The sequence below is a fragment of the Pseudorca crassidens genome, chromosome 12, assembly GCF_039906515.1.
Source record: "Pseudorca crassidens isolate mPseCra1 chromosome 12, mPseCra1.hap1, whole genome shotgun sequence".
Classification (NCBI taxonomy): domain Eukaryota; kingdom Metazoa; phylum Chordata; class Mammalia; order Artiodactyla; family Delphinidae; genus Pseudorca; species Pseudorca crassidens.
In genome coordinates this window covers 71,622,599-71,648,112 of record NC_090307.1, presented here as the reverse complement: position 1 = coordinate 71,648,112, position 25,514 = coordinate 71,622,599, and the positions used below count along the sequence as shown (strand labels likewise).

At 45.4% G+C, this 25,514-nt stretch overlaps 1 long non-coding RNA gene across 1 annotated transcript in view; it reads left to right on the top strand.

The window, feature by feature from the left end:
* Positions 1-25,514, top strand: part of LOC137203703 (uncharacterized) — a 357,325-nt gene that overhangs the window by 264,273 nt on the left and 67,538 nt on the right. The window lies entirely within an intron of this gene.

Here is a 25,514-nt window from a genome sequence, read left to right as displayed (position 1 = left end):
GGAAGAGGGTTCCAGGCAGAAAGAAAAGGAACGCAAGCACCCCCTAAGTGGTAGGGTGACTGGACTGGGAGGAAACGAGCAATGCTCCAGGGTGGCTGGAGGGGAACGGGCAAGGGGGAGAGTGACGGGAGAGGTGCGGAAGTCTAGTGTTAGAGAGATGAATTGATCTCCCCAAGATCACACAGCAGGGCTAGGCTTAGAACCCTGGTCTTTGAGAGTCACTCTTCTATATCACACCAAGCACGGTCCCCAAAAATGTTGAATGGAAAAGAGAAGGAGGGAGGGAGGGAGGAAGGGAGGGAGGGGAGATGGATGAATGGATACAGGGGTAGATGAATGGATGGATGTACGAATGGATGATGAATGGATGAATAGGTAAGTGGAAGGACGGCAAGAAATAAGGAAGTAATAAAGGAAAGATGATGGATGGATGGTAGGAAGGCAAGATGAATGGATGGATGGATATATGGATGGATAAATGGATGGATGATAGATGGATGGATGGATGGATGGATGGAGGGAGGGAGGGAAGGATGGATGGGTGGATGGATAGATGGAGGGATGGATGGATAGATGGATGGATGAATGGATAGATGGATAGATGAATGGATAAATGGCTGGCTGGCTGGCTGGCTCGCTGGATCAGTGGATAGAGATCAGGAAGGGAAGAAGAAAGAGAGGAAAGAATAGAGGAAGGAACGATGGTTGGATATATGGATGAATGGATGGATGGATAAGTAGAAGGATGAAAAGAAATAAGAAAAAAAGGAAAGATGATAGACTGATGTATAGCAGAAAGAAAAGAAGGAAGAAAGGAAAGAAGGAAGGAAGGAAGAAAGGGAGGAGAGAAGGAAGGAATTTTTAATGTATTTAACCTCAGTGCTTCCTGCTCTAAATCTGGCCCACTTCCGTGTCACGGGCTGCTGCCTGCACCCTGCCCTTTCTCTGCACCCTTCCCCCACAGCCCCCTTGCTGTTAAGCTTGCTGAGACCCTCACCCCAGAAAGGTAATTCTACCCTCTAATTACAGCACTTGTAAAAGTAAGAGAGGAGCTCATTCTTCAGAAATAAATCAATACAAGTTAAAAGGCCATCCTGTTTGTTTCTGTAACAATGCTCTTTAGAAAATTGGGTGCTCTTCCATTTGCTGACGGGTAGCCCATCCGTCATCGGCAGCCGGAGTCACATCATATTATGTTGCCAAACATAATATAGCATGATCGGGATGATGCATCAAATTGGAGATTGGCAGGGAAATGAATTTTAGCAGAGATCTCACTTGAGAAAATACATAAAGCCAAGAAAGAGCAAAAGCTTAGAGGGAGTTTTCATAATCAGATATGGGATTTAGAAAGCTCAATAGTACAGGAATCCCCAAACCGGGAAAATTACACCAATAACAAGACATAATCATAAAAACCAAGCAACGTATTAATAATTAGAAGAGAAGGGAGGACAAAGCTGTCAGCAGTGTTCCCTCCACTGAGACACACACCAACCACAAGAGACAGGTTTTATTATTCCTATTATGTGGTAAGGAAACCGAGGCTCAGAGAGGTTAGGTGAGTTCCCAAAAGTCACACAGTCATTACCAGCAGAGCCAGGATTCAAAGTTGGATCTGCTGATGCTGGACACAGAAGCACCAAGGTGTGTAGATGTACTGGGGCCAGTTTTCTTAATTAGATGTAAACAGTACAGTTGATTTTCTGAAAGTCTCAGAAACTTACCTGAGGCACCAGAATATACACATCTCACACTCCTGCCAAGGAGGCATGGCTGGTTTGAATGTGCCTTCCAGCCTTACGGTCCTTTGGGTCTATAAATAAGTGGCACATGGGTTGTGATGGTTCCAGGGAGGGTAACCGCCCTCATTCTGGGAAGCCTGAAGTTCTGCCCGTGACTGGTATTTCTGTTGGCACTAAGTAGGAGTTTGATTTTGCACCAAGGGGAGGGTTCGTGGTTAGCAAGCCCATCCTGGATTTATGGCCCTAGCTGGTCCCCCAGTTCTGCTCATGCTGGGGCTTGGAGGAAGATGGGGGTGGCTGTCAACCACAGGGCTCACTCTGCCATGTCTGGACCCTTTCTCTGTCATGTCTGAGGAGATCCTTTCTTGAAGTCACATGGCCTCTTTTTCCTGGCAGATTCAAGCTGGTGAGATGCTCATGTGAATTTTAGGTACTCCAAAGGGACTTGAGCACATACTCTGCCTAGGGAAATTTGGCCTAGTTCCTGCCCTGGAGGGGCACAGGGGAGAGTATGTGTAAACAGACAAGTGTAGCCTGCTTTCATTTATTTGGAAACGCTCTAGTATCTCAAGTGTAGAATACAGTGCCAGAATCATAGTGGGGTTAAATAATTGGGAACTCAGATTGTTGCCTCTATGTAGGAATGTTCAACCATAGCAGCACAAAGGAGAGAGTAATTAACTGAGCCAGGATGAAGCAGTGAGGTTCATTTTGGATTTTGAGGCATGCATAGGAGTTTGGTTGTCGGCAAACCTATTAGAGATAAAGGCATTCCAGGAAAACAGGTTAGTGGGCAGAAAGGCAGGAAGAATGGCATGTTTGGGGAATAATGTAATTTAGGAAGGGGGTGTTCCCTGGTTTGTCAAGTGGAGGTGAACAAAGAATGAGAGATATATTATAAAACACTCCTTGGTTAGGTACCATGCCACTCTACCTGTGGGTGGCACTAAAGACAGAGTCCAGATGCCATGTGCCCCAAACTGCGTTTTCCAAACCTGAAGCTAATTAAATGAAATGCAGAAGCACGTAGGACTGGAATGATTCTTTTCCTCCCTTTAGAATCCTCCTTTCCTTCAGATGATAAAAGAGATCTCTCTACTTCAGCAGACACAAAAACCACTTAGGGCATGTGTGAAAATGCAGATTCTTGGGCCCCACCCCCAGAGATTCTGATCCTGGTGGCCCGTGGACCACACCTGGAGAAACACCACTCCCTGCAGACCCTGAGCGAGGGGCCCACAGAGACAGAGTTCTTTATGCTGCAGCACCCACACCAGGGATTCGAAGTCACTAACAGAGATTCCCCAAAGGAGGCACGGTTGTTTCAAGGTCGTTTCAAGTTGGGAAGAAGGAACATGGGGCGGGAGCTCGAGATTTCACAGCGAGTACTTTGTGAAATCACAATGGCATACTTTGCTGTAGAACCACAGCAGCACCTTATTAAAAAAAGATCAGTGGGTCCCTTGGAATTGATCATAAACTATTTTTGTCAATGTCATACACAACCCTGTTTGGGGAAGTTTGCAGGCACATCTGCTAACTTGAAAGGTTTTGGGGTTTGAAAACAAACAAATAATAAATAATGAATGTATAATAAAATGAAGAGGGAGGAAAATTACACTTTGAGTTGGGAGACAAGAAATCATAAGAGAAAGGAAAACTGTGTATCCATTTTGTGTGTGTGCCTGATACCAATCTTGTAGGAATATTCAGTAAGTGAGGAATGAATGAATGAATGATGGATAACGTATTTCACTGATAGTCTGAAGGCAGCTGTGCCTAGAGCAGGAGCTTAGAAAGGACTGCATTTCCAGTTCCTAGTATTAGTTTTAGTAGTGGGATAGTTTCTTTGTTAAAATGAATTTCAGGGAATTCAGTGGTCCAGTGGTTAGGACTCCATGCTGCCACTGCAGGGGGCATGGGTTTGATCCCTGGTGGGGGAACTAAGATCCCACAAGCCATGTGGCGTGGTCAAGAAAAAAAAAAAGAATTGCAAGTTTGAACAGCAGTTAAGATGGCAACTTCTTCCATCAGTCTCATTGGGTTCATTGCCTCAGTCTTCCCCCATCAGCTGTGGAATACTGAATTATTCGTTTCAATTCTTGACTCTCCTGTAGTGATATGTTTAACCTTTGCCAGGGCTTCCTAGTGGGGAAGGGTACTTCTCCAACCAGACTTGACCATGTGATTTGCTTCAGCTCATGGGATATTAGCACATATGACACTTGCCTTTTGTCATGGGTAGGTGATGGTTTAAGGAGGATGGGAGGCATGTGGGGTAGACCCAGAGCTGAGCCCAGTCAACGACAGCCTAGATTACCCCAACCAGCCCTTAGATGCATGAATGAGAAATCAACAGTTGTTGTTTGCCACTGAGAGGCCTGTGGTTGTTTGTTATGCAGCATTATTGTGGATGTAGCTGACTCATACAGCAGCTGTGTGACCCTTGGCAAGTTATTTAAGCTTCTTATGCCTCCGGCTCCTCATTAGTAAAATGGGGAAGAATATTTTACCCACTATAATCAATCTTCCATAGTTATTATGAGAATTATATGTAGTAACACAAGTATTTAGAATAGTGCCTGGCATGTAGTGTGTCCAAAAACTTTGGGCAAGTTAGTATCATCATCATCATCATATGTGAAACCATGAAAATTGCTGCTTACATTCAAAGAATTTGGGGTAGATTCTAATCATGATCAAAGTCTAACGGTATTCCAGTTGAAGGAGATGAATTTTTTTTATGTTTGCAAGTAATAATTGCATTTGCTGAGCCTTCTCTTGTGCCCTGAGCCAAACCCTCAGACAAATATTATACGTTATTGTTTTGTTGAATCCTCAGAACTGGTCTATTTACAGATAAAGAGACTGAGGTTCAGAGAGCTACTTCACCTAGGGTAGAAGCGATGGAGCTGGGATTGAATTTGATGGGAACTCCATACTCCACATCTGTAAGCTCCATGCTCACAGCTAAAGATTTCCATGTACTTTACCGATGAAGAAACTAAGGCTCAGAGAGGGGAGGTGCCTTGCTTGAGATCACACAGCAGGTAAATGGCAGAATCAGCTTCCTTTTGATATTATCAGCTCTGTGAGATGAGAGGAAATCTCAGGGGGGTGACTTGGAGATACAAGCTGGTTTCTGAGGGCCCAAGGATGTATTCTTGAGGTTGGATATAGAAAAGAAACTCCCCTGATATCAGAGGGGTGGTGCCGTGCTGGGCCAGTGTGTGCCGAGGGTAACCGAGCAGACGTTCCTGGACCCACTGCTGGAAAATGTGCAAACGCAGAACTGTTTCCCCTGCAGAGCTGGGTGGTGTGCAGATGCGACTTGCACAGCTGTAGAATCCTGCAGTGCTCGTTGGCCGTGACTCACCCACTCCGCAAAGCCAGCCTGGTCATTTCGGGTGGGGATCAAGAGCACACAAGGTCGAATGTGGCTTTTCTGCCTCCCAAAGGACCCGTTGGATCTGCCACCAGGACACCCCCTCCTCGACTACATCTTCTCTCCAATTGGGTTTTCAGAAACATGGATAAGGCAGAGTCCTGGAAGAAATAATGAGAGAACAAAGAGAAAGGAACATTGATAGAGTGCCTACTGCATGCCAAGCCCTGGCCAAGTCACACTTTTATAAACCCTTGCTCTTCAGAGGCTCATCCCAGCAGCATGGAGAGCTCTGCTGAAATGGTTAGAAATGCAGAATTCCAGGTCCCAGACCTGTTGAATCAGAATCTTCATTTTAACAAGACCCCTGGTGACTCGTGTGCTCATCAGCCCTGTTAAAAATCCTCATTGCCTCCCTTGTAATGTAAGCCCCCTGAACCCCAATTTTAGGGGAAAACTGAGCTTAGAGCTCTGAGAATTTCCTAAGGTCTCCCGGGGAGGAAGAGGCTGCATCGCCATCTGCACTTGGCTCTATCTGACCCCAGAATGTACAATCTTTGGGTCACCTTACAAGCAGAATGGCTCAGAGTTCTGTGGTTTCAGGACCATGATAAAGAGGGGCAGTGTACTGGAAACAGCCTTGTCAGTGGCAGCTGGGTAAGTCTCAGCTCTGCCACTAACTTGCTAAGATGTGTCTCTAGGACTCAGTTTCCTTATCCATCAAACGCAGGTGAGGATGCATTACTCTTGGTTGGGAAGTTCTGATTCTAGGATTCCAAGGGGTAGTGCCAGGGGCCTCTCCCATCTCCACATGGGGTCGAACCGCATCCACCCTCCAACCCCAAGGAACCTCCCAGAAGCTACTCCCACAGCCTGCAGAGACCCCAGGCTCTCGCCATCCCCCAGTCAAACAGAACTGCCCAGCCACCTCAAACACTACACAAAATCGCAGGCAACAGGGCAGAAAACCCAATTATTCTCAGCTGTTACACTGCTTAATTTAATATTTCCAACGGGTTCCTTGAGCTGCTTCTCAAGAATGAAATGCATATTTGGGCTCTGTCACAAAACATTACGTTTTGTCAAGGCCATCCATTTTGCTGCGGTAATTTGTAAGTGCATGCCGGCCTCCGTGCGGTCTGGGGGTTTTGCTGTGTCTTCTGGGAGGAGAGGCCAAAATGGGGATCTCTGCGGCGTCAGGTGGAGATGGTACACTGACAGACCCTGTTGTGGCATGTCTTTCTGAAGCTCCAAAGAAAGAGAGATTTGGGGGAGAACAAATAGACCTGGGACTGCCTTTGCAGCTGGAATTACAGAAGCAGGACCTGGGGTTTGGGCAAGGGGGTTGCTGGTAAAGGATAATTCTGTTTTTAAACTTTTTAAAAAAATTACACAAATCATCGTTCCTAGGCATTGAAGAAAAAATTAATTAAGATAATAATAAGAACAAAAGAAGAAACACCTGCAAATTCTCACCAAGAGATGAAGATGAGTTTTGTTAACGTTTTGTTGTACGGATATCCTTTTAAAATGGTGTAGAAACACTGTGTGAGCACACACAACCAAATGGGATCCCATATTACATACTAATTTAAATTTAATTTTTGAAATAACTTTAGACCCACAAGACATTGCGAGAACCTTACAGAGAGTTCCTGTGTACACTTCCTCCCATGATGGTATTTATATAACCACAGTATGTGATCACAACCAGGAAATTGACACTCTGTGGACTATTTCATTATCGGCCTTCTCCACTTAACACTTTCCCATTAGGTTAAATCCTGGTTCTGCCCCTTTCTACCTGTGGGATCTTGGTCATGAGACTTTAGTTTCCCATCTGCAAAATGGATTGATAAATGAAGCACTCATCTCCTGGCAGGCTTGTTGTGAAAATTAAATGATATAATGCACAATGCGTGTGACCCACCTGAAATGCTTAGAAGACACCAGATACCGTCTGTGCCCATATGATTTTATCTTTGTATTGTCCCTTCACATCTCAGAGATCTAGGGAGGTGCCTGAGGTGTGCTGGCTGCTAAGAGTGCAGAAGGGCTGAGAAGGCAGGGCCCCTGTTTCTCTAGCTCCCAGTAACCGTGGTTACTATTTTTTAAAAATCTACTTGATGTATTTGAATTTCATGCATAAAATCTGGTTTTAGGAAAAGGAAGGATTGTGGGGTTTTTGAAATGGAGGAATTCCAAAGGTTTTCCTGATCTCAAATGGCTGCAAAGGATTCTGTTGCATGCTTTACTTAGTAAATCCCTTTTTGTTGGAGACTTAAGTTGTTTCTGACTTGTTGCTAATACAAACTCCTCTAAATGGAACATATTTGTGCATCTATTCTTGCATATTGACTAAGTATTTCTTTAAGATTAGTTCTTTTTTTTTTTTTTTTTTTTTTTGCGGTACGCGGGCCTCTCACTGTTGTGGCCTCTCCCGTTGCCAGACCACAGGCTCCGGACGCGCAGGCCCAGCAGCCACGGCTCACGGGCCCAGCCGCTCCGCGGCATGTGGGATCTTCCCGGACCGGGGCACGAACCCGTGTCTCCTGCATCAGCAGGCGTACTCTCAACCACTGCGCCACCAGGGCAGCCCAAGATTAGTTCTTATAAGTGGAATTTTAAGGAAATCAGGGAGACTTGATTAAGAAGGAAGCAGTTGCTTCTCTTTCATGAAGCACAGCACTGGGGACGCCTCTTGCAGACCCCTGGATGAGCATCACAGATAAGTCTATTTACACGCTTGGCCCTTAACTTGCTTATCATACTGAATCCTCCCATAGTTGGATATGGTGGGAATTTCTCTTCCCATTTTGCTGATGAGAACACTGAGGTTCCCAGAGGAGAAGCAGCTTCTCTCAGGCCATACAGCAGGGAGTCAACCTGTTTGTAATCCAGGTGCACCCCACAAAGTCTTAGACTATACCGCATTCCCCAACACACACACACACACACACACACACACACAATTCAGGAACCAGTTTCTAGGTTGTCTTTGAACTGCCACACACAACTCTTGGTCTCAGTTTCCTCAAGTGTAAAATGGGAAATATATACGTGAGATTATATATTCTAGGGATGTTTGAATTTACATGAAATCCGAGATTTTCTTCACTAAAGGATTTCTCATAGCCTTTATTACAAGAATGCATATTGTGAATCTCTAAGAAGGGGATTTGCAGGGCTGCTGGACATTTATTCCCAGGGAGTCTTTCTATCAAAAAGCATCTTATGGAGCTGTTATTTCACGGAATTCCTTTAAGGGACACTTTAGCCAGGTATCTATCCCCATATGTAACTATCCCCAACATTCATTGAACTCTTGGGCAACGCCCGGCATTGTGCTAAGCATTCTATACATGTAGCTTATTGTTTAACCCTTGTGATCATGTCTGAATGAGTGAGTGATGGTGCTGTTGGGAAAATGGAAGAGTGAAGGAGTGAGGTGTGGGTATCATTCGGGCCCCAGCAGGGGACAGATGGCTCATTGAAAGGGGCTGAGATGGTGGAGAAGAGGTAAAAGTAACAACAGAGCTGTTACCATCCCAGGCCGAAGGAAGCAAGGCCAGGGGACGGCTGCAGGGAATTGGGACGAGTAGCCATCAGAGTGGGCTCTTGACAGGGGCCCCAAACCAGCCTACAGCCAAGCTGCAGCCCAGCACAGAAGCAGCCAGGGAGTTAATCCTCTGTCTCCTTTCTCCTCCTCCCTCCCATCTCTTGCAACGCCTGTCATGGGCTGGACCCACCTGGGAGCCCCGAGGGCTCAGGACTGGAGCACCTCCAAGCTGCTCAGCCTCCCTGGGCACAGAGCAGGGAGGAGAGGGGTGGGGAGTGTGTGGAGGGGAAAATGGGAGACATCTCACGCTTTGGAGTGAGCTAGCGAAGGAGTGGTGGAGGAAAGCAGCTGTCTCCCTGGGATCCAGCCCCCCTCCCCAAAAGCCACCCTGCCCTCCCTGCTCCAAGCACCACCCAGGACCCAGGCTGGGGGGTCAAACCCTCCTTAGCTTCCCTTATTATCCCATCAGATTGGGGCTGTCATTAGCCCCCAGCGCCAAACAAAGGGCCGTCACCCAGGCGGCCATATCCATGGGGCTAATTAATTGGATTAATGGTAGAGCAGCCCACACTGGGTCTGGCTCGGATAATTTCAATGAACGCTGAACACCAATCCCCAAAGTCATTGGAATATGGATGAGGCAAATTGAGTTAAAATTGAGGAGATTGCTGCATTCATTAGCCCGCCCACCCTCTGAAGTCGCTGGTTAATATGCAAACTATTAATATGCAAATCAGCACAAATGGGAAAAAAAAAAGAACTGTGACTTCCCCCCCACACGCACACTTTTTTTTTTTCTTGGAATCTGGCTACACATGGGCAGCTGCTTCCTGTGAAAGGGAGAGGCAAGGCGCGTGAGTGTAGGTCTCTGAGGCAGGAGAGACTGGGAGCTTTCATGTCAGAAATTAATTAAAAGGAGCGGCAGGGACACAGGACACCTTTATCAGCCTGCAAACACATGTTGGAGTAACTGGGGCAAAGTGGGGGAACTGGATTCCCCGGGGGAAGATTTGCTTTTCACTGGGGAATAGGTCCCTGCCAGCCTTGCTGGGGGCAGGGGCTCTCTTTGGCTATTAAAAACTTTCATTAGTGTGTGTGCTTTTGTTTTTTACATATATATATATATATATATATATATATATATATACTCCATAGACAATACCTGTTCATCTAGAAATATTAAACAGTCAAAGCTTAGTGATCTAGGGGTAGAACGAAATCAGAACCAAAAGTTAAGTCAAATTTAAAAGTTGCTTAAAACAAGGAATCATTTTATAAGTGCTGTGTTCCTATATTAAATATTTTATTCATCTTAAATTAGTTGATTCTTCAATAAGGGATACAGGCACATATGTCAGAATTATAAAGGTTAAAAAAAAAAAAAAAGAAAAGCAGGAGACAGAGTCACCTGTGTTGTGTCTCCATCACTCCTCCGTGTCCCTGTCACCCAGTCCTCTTCCTTGGAGGCAACAGCGCTACTCTTCCCTAAATATCCCACGTGCATACAAGCAGCTGTACTTATGTATTTATGTATTTTCTCTCTTTCACAAGCGGAGGTTACCAGGTATACTATTTTGCGTCTTTGTCCCCTTAACAGAATGTCTCAGTGATTGTCTGTGAAGACCCTCCCTGCCCTATTTACATACTCATGTTATGCTGTTGTTTCCTTCCTGATGCCCTATGGCTGGACATTTAGGTTGCTTCCTATTTCTTTGGCTATTTCAGCCGATACAAAAACAAAACAAAACCCTTGTCCATATGACACCTTGAAGGTATAGGAGATGATCCTCAGGGGACACTCCTGGAGGTGGAGTGGCTGCGTTAGCTGGTACGTACAGGGGTAGGTGACAACGACCATCATCACTGGCTCCCAGCAGCCTCTGCTCCCACTGGCTACCCAGAGAGCCTACCTGCGCACAGCTTCGCCAGCAGAGCTGTTGCCATCTGATAGGTGGAAAACAGCGTCTCCTTAGAGGTTCAATTTGCATTTCTTTCCTCAAAAGTGAAGCTGAGCATTTTCTTTATCTTGTGGTTCAGAGCTATTTGTATGTTCTTTCTGTTTACTCTCTGTTCATTCCTTTTTCGACTTTTCCATTACATTATTAGTTTTTCTTTCTTATTGATTGGTAAATAGAGCTCTTTAAGGGCTAAGAAAATAGTCCTTTCTCAGTGATACGAAACCCTGGTACTTTTCCCCAGTTTTCTGTTTGTCTTGGGAGTTTATGGTTACGGGTAAAACGAAAGAATAGTATATGTTTTCTTAAATCATATCAATATACATTTATTCACCAAACTTCTGATGCCGGGCCAAGGCTTTACCTTTGAATTTAGCTTCTCTGCCTGGAGGTTACTTCCAGCCTGTGTTTCTTCACTGAACCCACAGCTGCAATGCCTCCTCTCTGGTTACCAAGGTCTCTCAGTGGAGCAAGAATTTAAAACATTTAAAAAGCCACCTGAGCACAGGATTTTTCTGTCTTTTATGATTCTCCTCTCCTATTTCTTACAGTTTTCTTGTTTGCATCTTGTTTTATATATACATCAATTATTATATTCTAGATTCTATATTATCTTATAATTTACATATATAAATATATAGCTTATTTTATACACTTCTATTATATTACATATGCTATCATATATATCTCATATAAAAGTTATTATATATAATATGTATTTATATTTTTTCTAAATATATATATAATTAAAGCAATTTACTTTTATTGTGTCTTTCCAAGAATTCCACTTAACTTCCTTGGAAACAGCAGCATTTTCTTGCACACTCATTAAGTCCCTGGTTTCCCTAAAGTTTAATTAAATGATCTAGTTATGCTTAACTAGGCTAACAAGCACAAGTGGAATAAGCAAGTTTTGGAGCAAACACGACTGGTTTCCAGTAAGTTGGTGCCTTAACTAGTGGGAGGAGATATACCCAGGTGAGGTGAGGGGCAGCCACTGGCCGAGAGTGCTTTTCTGGGGTCATGGGCGTTGGCAGTATGTTTGTTGGGGATGGAGGACATTGGTCCAGCCAGCCAGTTTGGCAAGTGGAGATTAGGTCAGAGAGCTGCTAGGTCAGTGGCAAAAGGGCGAGGGAGGAGGGAAGAATTTCCTGAAAGTTCCACAGTCCCCATCCCTTCTCGGGACAACTTATTTATTAAGTACTTATTATTTTCAAGCACCAGCATAAGTGCTTCATAAGCTTTTCCTCAATTCTTTAGCCTCATTTTAGACAAGGAAACTGAGGTCCAGAGAGGGGAAGTGATTTGTCCTAGTTTGTCTTAGAAATGAGTACTATTATTTTGCGAGTTTGATGGATGAGAAAAAAGATGAAAGAAAAATGGAATCACACTGGACTCCTGTTTTGAAGCTCGTTCTTTCGTGTAGGATATCATACACACTTTTTTTTTCTTTTAAGAAATAAGATTAAATATTGGGCAGATACAGGTGAATGTGTATAAAGAGTGTGTAGAGTGTAAATCCCCCTGGAATCCAACACCCAGTTTAAGGAAGAGAGCAGCTCGGCGGCCTTTGCACCATCACATGCTCCCCCGGGGCTCACTCCCCTCCTCCCTCCAGAGTAACCGCCATTCTGAATTTTGTATTGATCAGCCCTTGCTTTTCTTTTTAACTCCTAAGGCTGAACATTATATTGCTTACTTCAGCCTCTTTCTGAACTTTCGATAAACAGAATCTTCCTGTTTTACTCTTTGGAACTTGCTTTTTTTCTCCCCATAGGGTGCTGTGGGCATCCCCGCATGTTAGCTCTGCCTCTCTTCACCCCATGAAGGAGGGTGTACTTGTCACGTGGTTGAACTGACACTTACCCAACCGGGGTCCGCTTTTCCACTGCACCTCACTTCCCAAGGGGCTCTATTAGGCCATCCTTCCTGCTGATTCCCAGAGTGGGGACGTGATCGTGGCCAGTCTTCTGGCAAATGGAAGATTTAGATTCTGTCCACCATGCAGGTGTGCGGGTGAGAAGCCCCCCGGGAGCAAGCAGGACCTCCGAGCAGGCCTGTGAAGGTGACAGGTACCTGATCTCAGCTCAACACCTCTGCTCTCAGGCCTGCCATGGCTCCTCCTTGTCTTGGCTGGACATCCAAGGCTGAGGATGCTTTTGTCCTGCTGTTACCTAGCTCTGGGCTGGAGCGGCACTCAGTAATATTGAGTGAATGAACGAATGGACCAAGGAAGGAAGTCTCCCCTGATCCTGCCCTGTGCTCGTAAGCCACCCCTCTCTCCCCTCTGATCCTGCCAATCCCCGTTCTCTGTCTTCCTCTTATACTACACTCTGTCCATCTTGCAACACTTAGAAATGGAATCTGCCTACGGGTGTTTAGCAGCCTGTGTTGACGTGACTTAGTCTTAGATGCTGTAGGGACTCATGACTGTAGGGATGGTGCATTTCCAGTGGCTGCCGCCGTCAGAGGTATAGATGCGGAGAGGGTCTTTGCTGGTCAAGATTTTAAGTGTTTCTCGTGGAGTCAGCCCACAAATACTGATTAAACATCTGCCATACAAGAGACCCAGTGCTAGACCCAGGCCAGAAATAGCCAAGAAGGGGCAGGGAAAATATTATCATACTATTATCATCGCAGGTAACGTGAAGTAAGCACTCACTATATTCTGTTCGCGCTTCCAAGGGCTTTACATATTTAATTCATTTAATCCTGAAAGCACAGTCTGATGTTAGTACTGTTGCTATCTGCCTTTTTCACATGAGTTAATTGAGAGCTGAAAGAACTTGCTGGAAGCTCACACAGGTTATCCGAGGCAGAGGAGCTAGTATTTATTAAGGTCCTGTGACGGGTAAGCAATTGAACTCTGTGTCTGTGTCAGGCCCTATAGGGAGCCTGTGCGCTTGCTGATGCTGTTTCCATGCTGCAGGCAAGAAGCTCAGGATCAGAGAGGTCAAGTGAGGTTCTCAAAATCACACAGCCACTTAGTAACAGAGCGAGGTTCTGTTGCTTATGAAGGCAACAGAGTTTTACTGGATGGTGGTGGGATGGGAGGCGATTGGGACCGAGAGGCTCTTCTTGAAGACACGGTCTGATGGCAGAGGTGGGCAGACAGACAGGCAAGCAGGATGCTGGGGGTAAGTGTGATGATGGAGGGGGCATAGGCAGCTGCAAGGAGGCTCAGAGGGCTCCCCATTCTTCCTGGAGGTGATGGGGGCCTTTCTAGAAGAGGGGTGTGTGTGCTGAGACAGTAAAGATCTGGAGAGAGAAGTGCGGAGAGCAGGGCAGTCAGAGGAAAGCAGTGAGCCAAGACATGCGACACGTATGAGCCTGACCCGCCCTTACTGGGAAGGAATTTAGGAAAGCACAGAGGATGTGCTGCTCATAAGAGCCTTATCTATTTATTCATTTATTATTTTTATCCTCCCCCCCACCCCATCCCCTTTGGTAACCATAAGTTTGTTTTCTTTGTCTGTGAATCTATTTCTGTTTTGTAAATAAGTTCATTTGTACTACTTTTTAGATTCCACATATAAGTGATATTACATATTTGTATAATATTACATATTATATATTTATATTATAAATATAAACATATTTATATTTATCAAATATTACATATTTGATATTATTAATATGTAATAATATTACATATTATTTCTTTCTGACTTAATACTTCACTTAGTATGATAATCTCCAGGTCCATCCATTTTGCCGCAAATGGCATTATTTCATTCTTTTTTACGGCTGAGTAATATTCCTTTGTGTATATATGTGCCACGTCTTCTTTACCCATTCATCTGTTGATGGACAATTAGGTCACTTCCATGTCTTGCCTATTGTAAATAGTGCTGCTATGAACATTGGGGTGCATGTATCATTTTGAATTAGAGCTTCCGTCTTTTCTGGATATATGCCCAGGAGTAGGATTGCTGGATCATATGGTAACTCTATTTTTAGTTTTCTAAGGAACCTCCATACTGTTCTCCATAGTGGCTGCACCAATTTACCCTCCCACCAACAGTGTAGGAGGGTTCCCTTTTCTCCACACCCTCTCCAGCATTTTTTATTTGTAGACTTTTTAATGATGGCCATTCTGACCGGCGTGAGGTGGTACCTCATTGTAGTTTTGATTTGCATCTCTCTGATAATTAGCGATGTGGAGCATCTTTTCATGTGCCTGTTGGCCATCTGTATGTCCTCTTCGGAGAAATGTCTGCTTAGGTCTTTTGCCCGTTGTTTGATTGGGTTGTAAGAAGCACACCTATTGAGTACCTACTATGTACCGAGCCCTGTGCTGAGCTTTATGAGTGTTCTCTAATCCTTGCAAAATCTTACCCTCCAGGGTGAGAACTGTTACTGTGCCCACTCCCCAGAGCAGCAGCTGAGCCTCAGAGAGGGGGTGGCGACCTCCCAGGACTCCCAACCATTGCACTCTGCTGCCTTCCTGTTGAAGAAACATCCGTCTCCCACCCTCCTAAAACAGGCTACAGGAAGAATACATTAACTGATCTGCATTTAATGCCTGTGTGTGCCAGACAGAGCACTCAGCACTTTCTACAAGTAGACGTTTATTAACACGTGCACTCATTCTGTGAATTAGGTACTGTTATTATTACTATTATTATTCTCATTTTACAGACAAGGAAACAGGGGCTCAGAGAGGGAGGTGTCTAGCCCAAGTCACACAGCTAGGGAGCAGCAAAACTGTGCTGGGAACCCAGGCAGGCCGGCTTCGGGTTTCTCCCACTTAGCCACCTGGCGGCAGTTCAGATGGGTCCAGATGAGCCTCCTCAGAGCAGCCTCGCCGGGCACACTCTGATCTTCGGCACGTCTCCGAGCTAAACAGCAGGAAAGTCAGCCCAAGGAAGACCTCGGGCCCCTCCCTGAAACGCAGGGATGGGACCTGAGCTGGGTCAACTGACAACACCGTGGGTGGCCTGGACCAGCTCATAAATGGAGAATGCCATGGGGCTGTTTGTGCCGGTGACATCATGGCTCCAATGTGGTCCAGGCCGCTGCAAATTAAAGAGAGGGTAATTGACTTAGTGTTAGGATGGCAGCCTCATCATTTCTATGTGGCCACTGCTGCCTTAGCTCATGCTGGAAAGTTCCTTCATGCCCTCAGAAGAGGCCTTGGCATGGTCTTGCCGGTGGGGCTGATTCCCAGGCAGCTGTTCCCGGAGCTCAGCATCAGCCCTGAGACCCCCAGGCAGAGAGAGAAGCCGCCGCTGCAGCTGGCAAGGCGGACTCAGGGCTGGCTGGGGATTCACCTCCCCGTCTCCCCACCCCAGCATAACCCGTGTCACCCGCTATGAAGTGTGTCCTCCAAGCTCCTGAGAGCAGAAACTCGGTCAGGCTCACTGCCGTAGCCCCAGCACTCAGAGCACCTCACACACAGTAGGCACACAGTAAATGCTTATTGAACATGTAGACAAAACCGTGAAACTAGACGGAGTGTGCACTGAACTATCTTGCCCCCTCTTTAAACATGAGCCGAGTGGGAGCGCATGGGTGGGAAGAACAGTCTGTGTCCTGATTCTGCCTTTCAGTAGCCAGAGCCCTTTGGTGAGTTGTTTCTCTTCTGAGTCTCAGTTCCTTGGTCTGTAAAATGGGGAGAGTAAGAACTCCTAGCTCCCAGGGTTGTGTCAGGACCAACTGAGCCAGTTCACACAGTGGGTTAGGTTAGCACATGCTGGGTCTGTTTGCTCCTTGCCTCTTCTTGACAAACTCTAAGTACCTTCATTAGCAAGAAGTGTATCTATTTCCTATCTGTACCCCTTTCCCACGGCAAGCTGCTAGTATTAGTACAGTACGGGGCACATAGTAGGTGATCAGTGACTACTTGGAGGATGGATGGATGGATGGATGGATGGATGGATGGATAGAAGTATGGCTGGAAAGGCAGATAGTTAGATGAGTGGGTGGACAGATGTATGGATGAGTGGGTGGATTAATTGATTAATTAGTGGATGTGCACTGACGGATGGATGGATAGGTGATTGGCTTGATGAATGGATGGATAAATAGATGCTATGTTTTTTTATTTAGTTTTATTCTTTGTCATCCTAGCATTACAAATCAAAATTTAAAAATGATTTTAGGAAAATTCATAATGGAGTGAAAATAATATCCTGGGTGCTCAAGTCCATTCATTTGGAGCCTCCTTTCATCCGTATCCCCACTTATTGCTTTGGAATGCACAACATCATTTAAAATGCTCTGATAAATCCTGCAATAAAGAAACATGTTACTTCATTTAAACCAGAGGTTATTGATTATAGTCAATGACAGCTTTTATTTTCTCTGAGGTTCTACTCCTCTATGGTACACTGTGGTGAATGTAAGTATTAAAGATCTTTGGAAATTTTTTACTTGGCCATCCCTTACTTGAAATGCTTCTGTGATGGGAAAGCCACTGTGTGTGTGTGTGTGTGTGTGTGTTTTCTGATGCTGTGGGCTTGAAAACACTATACTAGGAGAAGGGAGACATTGCATGCCCACCTTGCCAGTGATGGAACTTGCTGTGTGACTATGATGATTCACCGTCATCTGTAAAAGGAAGAATATGATGGACTCGGCCCCTAAGTTCCCTTCCAGCTCCTGGCTCTACCCTGCAATTCTGCCTGCTCCCCAAAGGATGTGTCCATATATAGATCACCTACTATGTGCCTCCCTGGGTTTCCCTCTCTCCCAAGATGTCTACCCACTCCATTTGTCTAAGGGACAGACTGCCAAGAAGGGGTAAATTACCCACATGTACTCCAAATATTTAGATACCTTGGTGCTGTGACTTAATTTTCCATGTCGGCCCCCACCCCGAGTCCTGGCAGTGGGGAGTGGGTGGGGAGTGTCGATTTTCCTACCAGGGGCAATCAGTTTCGAGTGCCACTGCTCCGCTCCCAGCTTGGTGCCTGCCCAGAGCAAACTAGCCCGTCACTGTGTTTTGGCCGCAGTCACTTGCTCCTCCTGCCCTCCTCCCTCCTCTGTCTCTCAGGAGTCAGCAGCGGTGGCCTAGCTGGCGAAATCGTTCCACCTCAGTTATTCCCAAAGCTCCTAGGGGCAGTGCTTAGGCTCGCCATCTCTGCGCTCCTGGTGGAGATTGCTGGCAATCCCGCTGGGTCTACGTGGACCTGGGAGGCTTGGGAAGGTGTCTGAGGGGACACTGAGGGCCCAGTGCCTGGACTGAGGTTCAGAGACCCCTCGGTGAGGGCTCTTGAGAGTCTGGAGATGGTTATTGCCACCTCCACCATCACCTCTCAAAGTGGGATCTGTCTGCAAACCCCATTCTGTGGACAGAGTTGGAGGGTCAGGACATGGTGAATGGAACCAAACACTGACACTTAAAATCTATGTTCCCAAGAACCCCTAAGGATCTCAGCTTGCCTGGGGCCTCTTCCCTCAGTGAGGAGGACAAGGGGGAAGAATGCCCAGCACACTTCTTATACTTACTAGGTGCTCAGGAAACACCAGATTTCATTCCGCTAAACATGCCATTGATTGTAATATGCACCATTATTTGATGTCTTGCTAAGAAGAAAAGAAAAACAAGCTACTAATTAAAATATGGCACACCACTCATTGTAAGATGAGTCCTGACTCAGAGATAGTAAAATCTGAGTAAGTGCATCGTGGAGCCAACTATATCTGGTCTCTACTAAGTAAGAGAACCAACGGGTGAGTGGTAGAAGGCTTTGCTTCGTTGTTTGGTTTCTGTTTTATTATGTTTACAGGTGGTGCTGCCATCGACTTGCTTTGTCACCTTGGAGAAACCACTTTCCACCCCTGGGCCTCGTCATAATGTGAGACCCACCTTCCTCTCCAGCCACGCCATAGGGCTGCTGTAGAAATCAGATAGAATCGGGGCAGTGACAAACCTCTGTAGCTGCCGAGGCATTTAAATGAGAACCCAAGGTGTCAGCCTGTAGTGAAATCCTAGTCCGAATGTGCTTGCTGTCAGTGTATTCGCTTTGTGACTTTGGACAAGTTGCTCCACCTTCCTGAGCCTCAGTTTCCCCCATCTCCCCTAGAGAGACAGAGATAAACCTTACCGGGCTGCTGCGATGTTTGTGAAGTGCTGAGCGCCATGGCTGGCACACGGTAAACAGCCCCAGGAATCCTAGTTGCCGTGACTATTTGCAAATGTACTTGAATTATCTGAGTGGTAAGAAACGGGCTTTGGTAATTTTTTTTAAGCACCATCATATCACCAGTGTCTTGAAGATAGCTTGTTCGTTGAACAATCTGATGAACAAATGAATGGATGAATGAACGAATACACGGAGAAATGCATATTCTCAGGTGTCCAAGTAAGACTGAGTTCCATAAGCAGGAGCTTTTTGAAGCACTCAGAGGCAAAACAAGAAATAAATCACTTTGGAGATCTTGTAGCTCTACCCCCATTTCACAGAGGAAGATACTGAGGCTCTGAGAAGTTCAGGAAGTTGCCTGAGGCCACACTACTCACAAATAGACTCCGGTCCGAGCCCCCAGCTACCATCATGGCCTTTCCCCTTCAGCCTCATACTCTGGGCCAATGTCTAGTGACTCCAGACCCAGTGACCAAGGCAGGCTGTCGCCAGGTTGAGCACTGCACCATTTCTCCCAATGTAATCTCTTCCAAAGGAGGCCCTGGGAGGAAGCCACTGCCACTGCCACTGCCTCCGAGGCCTCAGACCCAGCCCCATTATTATGCTTCTCGGTGTAATAAATACATTTTAAGAGAAACAGATGCTGGAACAGTTGGACAGGAAGGGCCCAGGCATGTGAAGAGGAATCTGGTTTGTGAAAATCTGTCCGTTTGCCAGACGGTGAGCAATATGGTACAGACACCCAGGTCTGGGTCCAGACAGCCAGGTCTGGGTCCGGCTGCCAGGTGGGCTGAGCGGGCCTCCCCACTGTGTCCTGTTGGTCCTCTCGGGCCACCATCCTCAGGCGCCCAAATTGGTGTCCAGCTATCATTCCTGCCAAAGATGGGCCCTGGATGCTCCCTAATGACTTTCGCCACTGAAGCAGGGTGGGGACCTTCATCTTGGGAGCTGGCAGCTTGCGTCCGGAGTGGCAGGGCTGGGGAAGGCATCTTCTGATTGAGACCCAGCCACTTCCGTGCGTGGCTTTTCTCTTCCCTATATTGGCTTCACTCTCTGATGGTGCTGGTTACCTGCAAGCAGGTACTTTGATACCTGACCCTGCGAAACCACGGTAGGAAAGTGTGTCTTGCTGCCCTTCCTGCCTGGTGAGAGTTTCTCTTCTTCTCCCTCCACCACCACTGATGGGAGAAAGACATGTTGGCTTCTTTACAAAAGATGCTCTGGCTGCTGCAGGTGTAGGGTCCAGCTTCAGTGAGGCAGAGACGCCCAGAGCAGACTTCTTTCCACCAGGCTGGCTACCCCCACACCTTCTCCCTTGGCCTGAGCTCACAAATCCTGCTGATTTTTGGCAGGAAGATGTGGCCCGTGGGTAGTGACCGGGGAACAGAACATCGAATGTCTGACCTGGCTTCTTGTCTTCATAACAATCCAGCAGGTGAAAGTGATGGCCCCCATTTTGCAGATGAGAAAGTGGAGGATCCAAGAGGGAATGTGACTTGCCTAGGGTCACGCGGCTCAGAGGAATCAGTGTTGGGCAGGGCCCACAGGGTTGCCTGACTCTTATTTCTCTCCTCTTTCTGCAGACCCAGCCCCCTCCCTAGGGACAAACTTACACTTCTTCATTCTCCCAAAACACAGGCTGGAGATGAAGATGTTCTGCCCACTAGTACTGATAACCTTTCTTCCCCAGATGTTTTGTCCCCCTCCCTGAGCTGACCTACAGAGGGCGATTAACCATGTCATAGGCTTTCCCCAAAAAGTATGCTTTTCCAATTTTCTCAAAAAGGTAAAAAAAAAAAAAAAAAAAAAAAGACCTGGAAAGTCAAGAATACTGCATCCAAATTATATTTCTCCATGGATTTCTTGCTCCCAGAAGTAGTATGAAGTTATTATGCGTGGTTGTGTAACCTGATTTTTTTTTTTTTTTTGGTGGGGGAAGGACTATTCTTTTCTAAAACAGTAATGATAAAAGTCTCACTGCCTACCCTTTGTTGAGAACTTAAGATATTCCAGGCTCTGCACTGAGAGTTGTACACACGTCATCTTATTTAGCCCTCTCAGAACCCCTATAAGGTGGCTGTCCATATTACCATGTCATAGTGACAATAAGGGACACACGGTTAGAAGGTGGCAGAGCTGGGATTTAGCAGGTTTCCTGTCTATGTGTCAGGTCCTCTGGGCGGCTTCCCTGAATTTCCATTCTACCTCCTGCAGCTTGAAGAGGAGGGAAAGGCAGCACTGATCTTTCTTGACTCCCTTGCAGCTAGAATTCATCCCTACCAATGAGAGGCACTGATGTGACATTTGGGAAGCTGATGTGAAGCCACACTCTGGTGGCTCGAGGCCACAGCTGTTGGACAGTCTAGTCACGCAAATGCAAGACTCTCCTGCAGCAGAGACCATGTGTCTTGGTCCCTCATCCTGGGTCTCTAGAGGCAGTGGTGTTGGACGTGCCGCAGCTTCTTGCTTCCAGCATAATTCCAGCAGCGGCTGTCCAGGTGCCTCTGTTCTGTATTTTCTGGGAGTTATTCCAAGAGGCTTAACCTAGAATTTGCTCCTTCCAGTAGTTCTGTATGCACTTAAATCCCTGTATTAAATCCCATCCTGCTTAAAATACCTAGACTGGACCTTGTTTCCTGCATAGAACCTAGACTGGTATGCCGTTTTTGACTTCAGGGACACCTGCTCTGGGTCTCAAACCTCATTTTCCTCATTTGTACAATTTACGAAGTCACAGAGGGACTGTAATGAGCAAGTAGAAGCAGAAGGGCTTTCCCGCCAGAAAATATTCTTTGGAGAACGTGGCCCGGTTGAAATGTGCTCTCCCTAACAGAGAATGCGGGCCATAGTTTCTCTAGTAACTGAGCCCCATCCGTCTTTTACCCTTAAACTCATTACAGAACCAGGTACCTGACCAGCTTGCCGAGGACCTGGAGGGCAGCTGGGGTAGGGAGCGAGGGGGAGGGGAAGTAGCTTGTGGCTCCTATCCGCTCATAATCCTCCTCACCTGTAATTACATCTCCTGTGCATTTCACCTGGGATCCTTGCTATGACATTGCGGTAGAAGCTGCTGGCCTGTACTGTATTACCCCTGTCTTACTGTCTTATGGGGGTCACGGCAGGAGGCTCCATCACAAGCTCCCCCATCACTTTTATTAAAATGGTGCAGCCTCAGGAAGTTGACAGTGTTGATCAGGGCCCTCTGGGCTCTTGCTTGCTTAACAGGGAAATGAGTCAGGAGGGGGACAGTCATGAGAAGGGAACCGGATACCTGCCAGGATGCGTCAGCCGCTGTTAGGTTGACTTTTGTGTGCAAAGAAGCTGGATCTGAGAGGAGACTGAGAGGGTATGGAAGCCACTGGGTTCAGTCATAATTCAATCAACATTTTTTGACCACCTACTATGTGCCAGGCCCTGTGTTTGTACCGAGAATTCATGGTAAAGAAATCAGGCACAGTGCTTGCTCTCCTTGGGGAGAGAGAACTGAACAGACTTTTGTACAGTGCAGTGATTAGTGCTGTTAGGGGAAGCAGAAGGAGCAGTGGGAACCCAAGAAAGCCGTCTGACCCAGCTGGGGTGGGGGTAATCAAGGAAGGCTGCCTGAAGGAGGTGACATTTAAGCTGCAATCTGAGGAACATATAGGAATTTTTCAGGCAAAAGGGGATGGTGGGGTGGGGAGGGGACAGAATGCTCTTAGCAGAGAAAAATCTTGAACAAAGCTCTGGACTAAGAATGAGTTTATATAAGGACTCAGAGTTGTTACGCAGAGACGGGCTGAGTAAATGGTGAGGGGGCGAGTGGCAGGGCCAGGCCTAGATGCCATAATATCTAAGGTCTCTTCTCCTTTTAAAATTGTATGGTGCTCTTCCTTAGACTAAAAATCCACTCCCAGTTGACTTTAGGAAAAAAACCAAACAGGTTTCACTGGACCCCAGAGGCTTTCTGTGAGTAAGTTTGAGAAAAGATCCCACTCTCTCTGTGAGGATTTTCTTCCCATGAGGTAGAGAACTGGGCTCTTAGACATCTAACTTTCCTCAGGGGACACTTAGCAGAACCCTTCCAGGAGAAAAGGTGCTGTGCAGTGGCCCAAGTTTGGAAACAAAATGGACAGGAGTAAAAATACATATTTTCTGGAGTTAGGACCCTCTTTGCGCTAGTAATCAAGATTCCCAAAGTACTTACAGCAGCTCCCTTTACACTGAAGAAGGCACATTTCATGCATTAATGCATGTAGGTCTTACTCTGTCTAAAGTGGCAAAAAATACTGCTTTGATTAAGGATTAAAGATTCTCGTGTACTCAAATGTAAGCTCCTTGGAGGAGGCCAGAATGGTTCCATTGTTTGTTTCTGCACCTGCAGAGCCCAGGGAACAGCTTAGTGAGTGTCTGTTGAATGACTAGATGAATGACTGAATGAAATAATTTAAATAGTAAATAGGAGAGAGTCTGCTACAGTGCCTGGCACATAGTAGGTGCTCAACTTAATGACATATTCTTATTGTGAGCGCCGGATCAGTTGTCAGAAGCCTGAATTATTAGTCTAGCTTTACCTTTAACACAACTGGGAAATACTGGCCCAATCTCTTTCCCCTCTAGACCTCAGTTTTCCTATCTGTAAAATAAGGGTCCTTCCACTTCAGGCATTTTATGAAATGGATGAGAACTTGGCTCTGGTTAAGAAAAAAAATGGCCTGTACACACAATGAGATACTAATGCACACTCACAAGTTGGCTAAGATTAAAAATACTGACAACAACAACTGTTGATGAGGTTGAAGAGCAACTGGAACTCCTATACATAGCTGGTGGGACTGTAAAATGGTATAACCACTTTAGGAAAAAGCTTATAAAGTTTCTTATAAAACTCAGCATACCCCTCCCTACCTTATAACCCAGAAATTTAACTCAGTATTTACAAAGAGAAATGAAACAAGTTCACAAAAAGATTTGTATAAGAATGTTCATAGGAGTTTTATTTAAAGCAAAACTAGATATGGCCCAATGACCATCAACAGGAGAACAAACAAATGAATTATGGTATGTTCACATGGTAGAGTCCTACGCAAGAGTAAAAAGAACAAACTGCTGATATATATAATGGTATGAGTCAGTCTCCAAAACTTCATGTTCAATGAAAGAAACCAGACAGAAAAGAGTACAAATTGTATGCACTTATATAAAATTCTAGAAAAAACAAAACTAATAGATGGTGGGAAATAATAACAGTGCTTGCCTCTGGGGGTCAGGGCAAGGATTGACTGGGAAGGGGCTGTGGGAACTTTCTGGGGAGGGGTGAGAGGTTTGGGTCACACGGTTTTTTGCATTTGACAAAATTCAGTGTCAGCCCCACTTATGATTTATGCATTTCAATACATTCATATACTTTTTTACATAAAAACTGTAAACACGTATTGATATTGCATTGCTGAAATGTTTGCTTGAAATGCATAAAAGATAAGATGAGTTAATGGATGGATAGAGGGTTAGATAGATGGATAGACACGATAGAGTATATAAATGCTAATGGTGGGATCTAGGTGGAGGATAAAAACTTTATAAAAAGTTCCAGACTTTTAATAAACTTTCATGAGAAGTTTGCTATAAACTTCCTTCAATTTTTCTGTCTTTGACACTTTTTATAGTAAAATGTTAGTGAAAAATGTGGACCCATCTAAGTTTAATACAAAATCCATCAGCTTCACCACTCCCATTTGATTTTTTTAGACCAATGATATGAAAAATAAATTAATCTTAGAAATTTAAAGCGTACATATAAACTCATCTCCTACTCACATTTTTCTGTCTCTGAACACCTGGAAAAGGATAACTGATGACTGAGTAAATTATTCCTTATTCTTATATGATTACTAATCATTAAAGATGCCTTGGGATTAATAGTACCAACAATCAAGACAGGCTTCATAAGGATTCAGCAAACACTTACTGAGCTGGACCATGTGCCAGGCGTTTTGCCACGTGGTTTCTTCTGCTTCATCTTCAAAACAGCTCAACAGAAAGTAGACATCTTTTCAACCATTTTACAGACCTCAAACCAAACGCAGAAATGTTTAGAAATTTAACCATGGTCACAGAGCCACTGAAATGGTCTTCAGTGACTATTATTTCTCTCCTTCCAGAAAATGCACCCACTCTTCCTATCTTAAGATAAAAACCCTTATAATGTAACCACAGCCCGCCCTTTGGATGCAGCAGTTACAGGCATATCTCTGTTTATTGTGCTTCACTTTATTGAACTTCACAGATACTCCATTTTTTTCAAATTGAAGGTTTGTGGCTGTTCCTGTGTTGTCAGATGATAATTAGAATTTCTTAGCAATAAAGTATTTTTAAATTAAGGTATATACATTGTTTTTTAGACACAATGCTATTGCACCCTTAACAGACTACAGTATAGTGTAAACGTAACTTTTATATGCACTGGGAAACCAAAAAAATATATGTGACTTACTTTATTGTGATATTCACTGTTATTATGGTGGTCTGGAACCGAACCTGCAGTATCTCTTGAGGTCTGCCTGTAAGCTAAAGGACAGTTGCATGACAGGGACAGGCCAGTCAGAGGCCTTCTCTGGGATTTTCTAAATTGAGAGTAGTAAATGGACATCTGGCTCTTCCTTATAAATCTCAGGCTCTAAGCTCATAGGTTTGAGGATAGTGGGGGTCATGAGTCCTTGATGTGAAGAATACTTTATGCCAGGATCTCTATACACACCATCCCATTCAAACCTCACAGGAACCCTATGAGATAACTTTCCTTTT